Source organism: Phaseolus vulgaris, chromosome 7 (assembly GCF_000499845.2).
Source record: "Phaseolus vulgaris cultivar G19833 chromosome 7, P. vulgaris v2.0, whole genome shotgun sequence".
NCBI classification, from domain to species: Eukaryota; Viridiplantae; Streptophyta; class Magnoliopsida; order Fabales; family Fabaceae; genus Phaseolus; species Phaseolus vulgaris.
In genome coordinates, this window is record NC_023753.2 from 34,378,331 (window position 1) to 34,387,268 (window position 8,938).

General features: G+C 30.6%; 1 long non-coding RNA gene across 1 annotated transcript; it reads left to right on the forward strand.

Moving 5' to 3' along the window:
- Nucleotides 1-246: 246 nt before the first annotated feature.
- LOC137830266 (uncharacterized) lies at nt 247-8,088 on the forward strand. The gene is made up of 2 exons (XR_011084172.1): nt 247-550; nt 7,766-8,088. It is a non-coding gene; the product is annotated as an uncharacterized lncRNA (long non-coding RNA).
- The last annotated feature ends 850 nt before the right edge of the window (nt 8,089-8,938 follow it).

Sequence of the window (8,938 nt, forward strand, 5' to 3'; positions counted from 1 at the left end):
CTTTGAAGATGTTCCATCTTAGGAGTGATAAGAATCTAAGGTGATCCAAACACTTGGTGACAAATCTGTTGCAGAAGATGAAAAAGAAATTGCAGTTTTTATGTGGAATGGAAAAAGAAATTGCATACCCTAGAGTCATCATAGGTTCCAGCAAACAGGAAAAGGGTGTGGTTGTTATCCACCTTCATCTCCCTCTTACCCTCTTTATTAAAGTCCTTATATGTACCCTAATCTCTTCAAACTCATATCCTAACCTTAAGAGAGTTTAAAAAGGTTGGAAAAAGACATGGTCTTCCACCTAAAGTATTTTCAAAGCTACCTACACTTGATGCCAAATTCCCAACTTTAAAGCTGCTTGGTTGTTTTGCAAGTAGAAAACAGTAGCCTATGCAACTAAGAGGGACCCTTTTTGTCCTTTTGGTTGTGAACTTTAGATTTTGGAGCACACTTTCTTTCCTTTTATTGTATATATGCTCCTCACTTAATTCCTCCACCTAGCTTGGATCGCTTTCAGATCACATCCTGCACAATCTTCACTCAAGATCAACGGGTACCTTCTGCTTAATTGCATCTTACATTTCTTAGCATATCTGTGCATATACATATCATCATCATCATCATCATCGTCATCTTCCATCTTCTGCATGTTGCTCAAGGAAGTAACCTTTGTTGTGTTGTGTGCCTGGCTCCCTGTATGCCATTTGTTGACCCCATCACAATGGTCATGGCCTTACCAAATGGCGTATGAGGAGTCATGCATGCTGTATTGCTCCTCCAATGAATCCAAGCTAAATGGTTGGATTTGAATTGGAATTTGTCTTCTGCAAAACCAAGGTCATGTTTACTTGAGATTTCAATCTTTTTTGGTATCTGTTATTTGTTTACTTCTCACTTCTGAGAAGGGATGGGAAGCTGGATTGGTTGCCCATAGGTCTCTGGCTCAGATCTTGTTCATCATTTGCTGTGCAAATCAACAATAATTATGTTCCATTGAATTAGTTTGTTCAATTTAGGTTCCTGGTCCAAGATGGCATTGACTTGGTTTTATTCTATTGGTTGGTTTCTTAGGTACACCAGGCAAAGAAATTTAGGATTGCTGGTAAGAAATTGTTAAAATGCTTTTTAATCTATATTTATTAGTTATTTTCAAATTATACTTCATTTTCTATTTTCAAAAACTATATAGCAAACTACCAAAATATCAATGCTCTTTTTACTATCTTAGATTTTTTTTTATAGCATCTTCAAGTCTTTCAATTAGTGACGAGTTAGAAAAAGGTGATTTTTTTTTATATTTACTGATAAAACCATATCAAAGGAAAATGAAATAGATTCTTAAAAGAGCAGAAATAAATATTTTGATTTTTGTTTTGATATTCCTTCGTTTCTTATATGTTTAGTGACTAATTTGACTTGGGCATGTTATAGGAAGAGGTGAGAATAAAAGAGAGTGAACTCATATTTTATTGCCTTGAAAATGTCAAATACAATAAGGTATTTATAACTGTAAAAAAATCATTGAACTTCTTAGAAGTGAATTCTCCTTATGGATGGGATCCAAAGCTATAATTTTAAAGTTATTATTTTTTCAACTAAGCCTTAAAGTTCTCAACAAAAACTTTTAACTTTTGATTGAGAAAATATACCTATGTTTTTCTACTGAAATCATCAATGAAAAAGTAAGAAATGCATATTTTTGCTAAATCAATGTGGATTGATTGGATCACATATATTGTTATGTAAGTTAAAGTGGTTTGGTTACTCTTGATGCAACTACTTTCATAAAACTTCTTCTTGCATGCTTTCCAAGAAGACATGTTTCACACAATTGATTAGGATTGTTGATTGGAGGCATCCATTTACCATCTCTATTTCTCCCAATCTTTTAAGGGCTCCAAAGTTTAAGTGTCCAAACTCTTCTTCTCACCTTAAAACACTTTACTTCAATAGTTTTTAGATTCAAGATAATTATGTTTCTTGACATAAGCACCTTAGCAATCAAATTTTAATTTTGATCTTCAAGCCACAAATATTTATCTTTCATGAGAATCTCATATCCTTTTTCAACTTATGACTTTCATCTTTGGTGGAAAAGATTAGAATTGTACATATTCCTTCAATTTGAACCTTCAATGAGTCTTTGAAATACATATTTTCTTTCACATTCTCATTAAGTTCCAAAAAATTTCTCCTTGTATCCACACATATGATTGTTAAAATCATTGTCTAAGTACCACAAATAACTTTAAACCCTAAACCCTAAACAATTGACATCCTTATTTTCACCTTTTAGTTTTAATAACAAAGTTGACTCTTCTTTTCATTAACAAGATTAACTTTTTCTTCCATGTCATTAAGACGACATTTCGAAGAAAAATGATCAAGTTTGTGCAATTGTAGCAATCTACTTTAAATTTCTCATACCTTCTTTCATTTTAAAAACAATTATGACCTCTTCCTATTGCTCTTTCATGGGCTCTTGATGATAAATAACTTCTTTTCTCATTGTTTGAATAGTCGTTTCTATGTATTTTTCCTTCTTGTCCATGACTATGTCCTCTTCCTTGTCCACGTCCTTATTCACTCCTAAATCATCCATTATTCTTTAAAGAAGCTTGAACTTTGAAGGTTTGCTCCAATGACTGTTCTTGTCTCTTCATTCTTTCTTCATTAAAGAAGCTTTCTTCATTCTTCCATCACACATACCACATAATTGAACGTTGGAGTCAAGAAACGAACAATCTTCTCTGCCATACGAACATCTTCTATTTTATCTTCATATTTCTTTGATTGATTAACAATTATCTTTACTCTTGAGAAATAATTCGAAATTGATTCAGATTGCTTCATCTTCATAGCTTCAAAGTCATTCATTAGTGATTGGAGTCTTATCTTATTCACTTCGTCGACGTCTTGGAAGGATTTTTCTAAGAACTCCCAAGCGACCTTTGACATCATAGTGTAGGCAACCTTCTCGAACAACGGTCATCCAAACATTGGTGGATGAGAGTAAAAGTTTGTTGATCCCTTTTTCTTATTTTTAACAAAGTTTCCATCTCATATTGAGATAAGTTTTCTTCATCTTGTGACTCTCCATACCCTTTTTCTACAATCTCTAAAACACATTAAAAGCCTAGCAACATTTTCGTGGAAAGACACCATTTTTCATAATTTTCTTTTGGTAAGACGAGAAAATTGAAAGATAGTAAACACATCATTTCTCATCACTCAACTCTCTAAATCAAACCAAGTTCTTAATATCACTTTGTTAGAGGAAGAGTTGAGAATAAAATAGAGTGAACTCAAGTTTCCTTACCTTGAAAATGTCAAATACAATGAGATATTTATAAGTGTTAATTAATGAAAAAAATTTAAAATCTACTTTAGAAGAATCTCTAATTAAAACTTCACTATAAATTTCCTACACCCTTCTCTATTTAAAAAGCTTCCAAATTTGACTGATAAAAACTCAAAAGTTACTTTAGATATTTCTTTATTTAAAATTATAAATAAGAATGCAGTCCTCCTCCATGAAAGTAAGGGTCATTATTAGGTTGAAGTGGACGTAGTTACCAATCGTTTTCGTTGTTGTGTTGTCATTTTTGTTGTAACTGAGTGGTTAACGTCTTGGCCTCACTCCCATTTATTTATATTCACCACAAATCAATTCAAAATCGCCACCAGGCCTTTTATTATACACTGTTTCATTCATTCAAAAATAGTAACCATCATATCTACACCGTAAGAATGTTACAAGCTTTAGCCAACAACTACTTCTTTTTATATTCTTTCTTTTCTGTTGCTGCTGAGATATGTTCCACACCAGTGATTGATTGTCTTTTCCATGCTTTTCTCACCCCTTTGGACTCCTACATTAAAATAGAAAATAGAAGTTAGTTAAACTTAAAAAATTATTAAATACAAATTAATTTTTTTTTAAAAATAATTAAGTGTTATTATATATTCTTCTTAGCTTGTATTCTTTAAGTGCAGTGATCCAAAATCAGTAGAGACAAAATAGTGATATATTTTCTACCATTTTCATGGACTCATAAAGATCTTCTATTCTTCTAAGCTCATTCTTTAGAGGAATTTCATTGTTCTGAGATGAATAGTTTCATGTCTGTTATGAACAAGTTCTCCAAGCATTGGAAACAAAACACTTTCGTCATTTCTAGAGACATACATCGGAAGTTGTCTTTTTCAAAAGCATCATTTCCATTTATTGCAATATTCTCATTGGTAGGATTATAAAGCTTATAGTTGCTAGAAATTGATCTATAGCTAATGTACATACTTTTCAATTTTGTCATTTAAATGTGATTTCGTCTCTGCAAAACATGATTTGTCATTCTTCCAAATATCGCATATGAGAAACACTAGGCCTTTTGTTTCTCTTTGGTTATTATTGCCTTTTAGCATGTTCTTACCATGTTGAGCATGGATGTACTCTTGTGTCCCATATTTTGTTCTACAAAATAAGTAACAACAACAAATGTCATTAGTTTCAGAATTTAGAATATTGAACTCTATTGGAATATTATACTATCATCCTATGAGACTCTTCAAAGTATTGATGGAAAGTTCACTTTGTTGTTCAACTTGGCTTTGAGCTTTTAAAAACTTTCTTCAAAGTATTGATGAAAAGTTCACTTTGTTGTTCAACTTAGACTTTGAACTTTTAAAAAATTTCATATTAATGAATGTTGTGAACACAAGTTTTGATCAATAAAAATAATATTTTGATGAGTCTCACAAGAAATATTTGTGAAATCCATATTAAAATATTCACCATAAGAAAATCATTAAATAATAACAAAATTTAGAGACAAAAATAATTAGTCACTATATTGACTAAATTAGATATTATTTTAAAAACTAAAAAATTATTATATCTAAAGTGGTTTTTATTATTAATAAAAATTTATAAAATGGTTTCTAAATTGATATTCAACCATTAGTTACCACTAATATTTTAGATTATAAATTAGTCTTTAAAAGATTAATAGAGACTAATTTAGAATATAAAGTGAAAAAGTAACTAAAACCTTGGTAGTTGATGGTTAAATACCAATTTAAAAACTATTTTATAAATTTTTATTAATAATATACTACATTAATAATTTTTTTAGTTTATAAAATAATCTCTAATTTAGTCAAATAATAACTAATTATCTTAGTCTCTAAATTTATTTTTTATTTAATAACTTTATATGTAGTGATTGTTTTTATCAATAATAAACTTATATAAGATTATCTCTTTAGATATGTTATTATTGAAACCTTCTTTGTCAAATTATGTGTGTTGTCTTTACTTAGTGTAAATGATTATAGAAATATTGGACCATATTTTTATTCTCGTATTTTTCTTTCTTTTTTCAAGACTAAGAGGCCATAATTTTCATGTTTCTACACTTAATTTTGTAAATAATTCATGACTTACACTCAAAATCTAATTCAAATCAACTATCAAATCAACTATCACACTACAAGAAAATCATTAAATAATAATTAATTTTATAATTTAAAAAATAAAAAATAATTAACTACTATATTAATTAAATTAGATATTATTTTATAAATTAAAAAATTATTCATATCTAAAATATTTTTTATTATTAATAAAATTTTATAAAATAATTTATAAATTGTTATCTAACATTAATTAACAACTAATCTAAATTAGTTACAATAATTACTAACATCTCAAATTTGTTCCTCTCCATAAATAAACTTGACATTTTTTTGCATTTATTTTTCAAATCACCTAACTTGGGCTTTGACTTCGCCATAACAAGCGCCTCATCTACTTTCTACTTCTCTGTCTTTGTAGAAGCCAAGTACTCATTTTGAATAAAGTCTTGTTGGAAGGGTACAATAGCCATTATATATGGAAAAAAAAAGAAAAATGTTGTAAACATGATAAAATGACAAAGAAAACAACTCATATTGTCCAAAATAATACAGAAATAAGTATAATAGGATCTCGTGGGTGCTGAGTTTCCGATTATCATGAATCACAATGGCCATTTATAAAAAAAATAAATTATGTATTGAAGCGTGTCCCTATACTCACGGTTAGACTGGGCTATTTCGAGCTCAAATTCGAGAGATAACATCGGTGTGGTCAATCACCGCATTCGAAATATTGTCCGTTTTTTAGGTTGGTCAAGCTCTTGCTTACTCTAACCTAGAGAACACTAAACTCTAACTCAATTTGATCATGAGAGGGTCAAGCCCTAACTAGAGAAAAAAAACATTGGTTAAAGGCTTGTGAAGGCTTGGCCCTCGCTAAGCCCATGCAAAAAATAAATAAAAAGTTGTACGTCATACTTAGAATCTCATTACCACATTCAGGATAACCTTCCTAATCCTATTATATCATTCATTTCTAGCCACAATGCAACGAGAAACATTCACCAACGCTAATGGAAACCTTCAACAGAGAACCTACAACCCAAAAATGAGATCGAAAATGAAAATGGAATAGCTACTCACCACCATTGTCGCAAGAAGAAAAAGTACAGCTACCAACACTAATGGATCCAGCCACGACACAATGAGGAACCTTCACCAATGCCTATGGAAACCTTCAACAAAGAATCCACAACCCAAGAATGATATCGAAAATGAAAATGGGCAAGCTACTCACCACCACCACCACGAGAAGAAAAAGTCCACCCACTAGCACTAATGGATCCAACCACTTTGCAATGGGGAACCTTCACCAACGTCAATGTTAACCTTCAATAAAGATACAACAATCCAAGAATGAGATCGAAATGAAAATGAAGACAACATAGAGATTTTGCATTTTCAAAACGAAAGTCAAGTTACAAACCTTATTCTCCTTAACGTCAACTCAGATCTACAAAATTAACCTCACTCATGGTGAACCAATACGATTAATAAAAACAAACAAAACGAAAAAAAATAAAATCTTGCACCTTGATTAGGCACCAAACCTTCCAAGCTCTCCTTTCCACCTTTATCAGATTAGAAAGATACTACCGGGAGTTGGAAGCTCTCCTCTCTACCAGTTTGAAGATCTCCTCCCTACTAGTTGGAAGCTACGCACAGTGAAAAACACTAAAGAACCTCCAAAGAACATAGACGCACATTGAAGAGGGAAAATGAAAATGAAGAGCACTTATTGAAATGAGAGAGAGTGAGAGAATGAAATTGACTGAAAATGCAAACTGATTAGTGAGAAAAGGTAAAGCTAGCGTGTATAGGAAAAAAATTAAAGATCACATAATGTTGTAGGTGACACTACTTAAGTCACCTAGCGAGGACCAAACCCTTACTCACACCTACCTTTGAGACAACCAAGCCCACGATGTACCCTAGCAAAGTCTTACACACAGATCAAACCCTAACTTTCCCTCCTTCGAGATAGCAACGACCTGGCCCTAGTTTATGGCTTCCACGTCTTGAATGTTGTGAGGGTCATGCTCCAACTTTTCCTCTATTTAAGCTAGCATCCTCTCGGCCCTAGCTTCTCTATTCAACACTTAGCAATTTGCGTCCTTGTATAGTGTGCTTAACCAACTCTACATGATATTAGTATTTAGTGTCTAGTTAGAGTGGTTATAACTAACTCTATCAATATATGTTTTCTAGCCAACGCTATTTTTTGGACTCTAATATAATATATTATTGTAGTGTACCTCGTAAGGTTATGAGTCAAATAATAGGAGAACTTAATTAGTTGGAACAAGTCAGGACGAGCATGGTATCTGATATGTGTGACATGTGTGTGCAGTGAAGTTGCAGAAAGGATGGAAGCATACACAGGTTCTATAAGGATTAGTTACCAATTACCACATTAATGGATGAGAAGTTTGTTTGGTGCAAATTATAGTGTTGCGAGAGGGTCTCGCATTCTAGTTGTGGTGTTACAAGGCAACAGGACCAGTTATTAGATGATACATTTTGTCTTGGAGAATTGATGGGTGTTTAAGGTTTTGTTTTCTTATATTTATGGTGAATTGTAAGTTTAGAAACTTCTTTTTTTAGTTGTCTTGGTTGGTGGTTTTAAATAAGTTTTGAGAGTTTTTAATCTATCTTTTTATATTTAGATTAAAATATTTCTTAAATATTTATTTTTATTTATTATTCTTTGTTAATTAAAAGTATGAGAATTTAATTTATTATCACCATAAATAAAATGATTGTCATTGAGGTTAACTAGTAAAAAAAACCTCATATGAAGTTCTTATGAGTAGTACAATGAAAAATATACTAGATTATCACACTAAAAAGGCAAACATAATCTATTCTTAGACCATATACATTTTATTTATATAATTTTATATTAACACATCTCATGTAATTTTTCATTTCTATATTAGAAAATTAATATAGCTTCAAGTAAATTTTTCTTCGTCTATTAATTTTTCTAAATTAGAAACATATGTCAATTGAAATATTACATGAAAATTATATTATTTTTTAAATTAATATTATATATATGATTAACTGATTATATTTTTTATAATAACTATTTGTAATCCTTACTTTTTTTCCGTCACGTGTTTCTTATTTGGGTACGATTTAAAATTCGTATTATTAAAAGCAAAAGCCGTGAAGGGTGGTGTATGATTAATAACTTTGTCTTAGAAAAAGTGTTTGAGAGGGAAAATATAGAAAAGACAAACAAAAGTTAGTATAAATAATTACAAAAAAATACAAAGTACAATTGGAGAAAGAACATTTGAGAGGAATAAAGTGTACACTAGCTATAATACACTTGGTAAACCATTGACTTTTTTAAATTCATTGTTAGGAGTTGATTACAAAATCTATTTTAATAGTATTTAGGCCTTAAAAAAAATTAGTTTTAACTATGGTTTGAACAAAAAAAAACCAAAAAAAAGTAGTTTATAATGTTTTTTTATTTTTTTCTGTAAATGTTCATTAAAAATATGTTTATGAC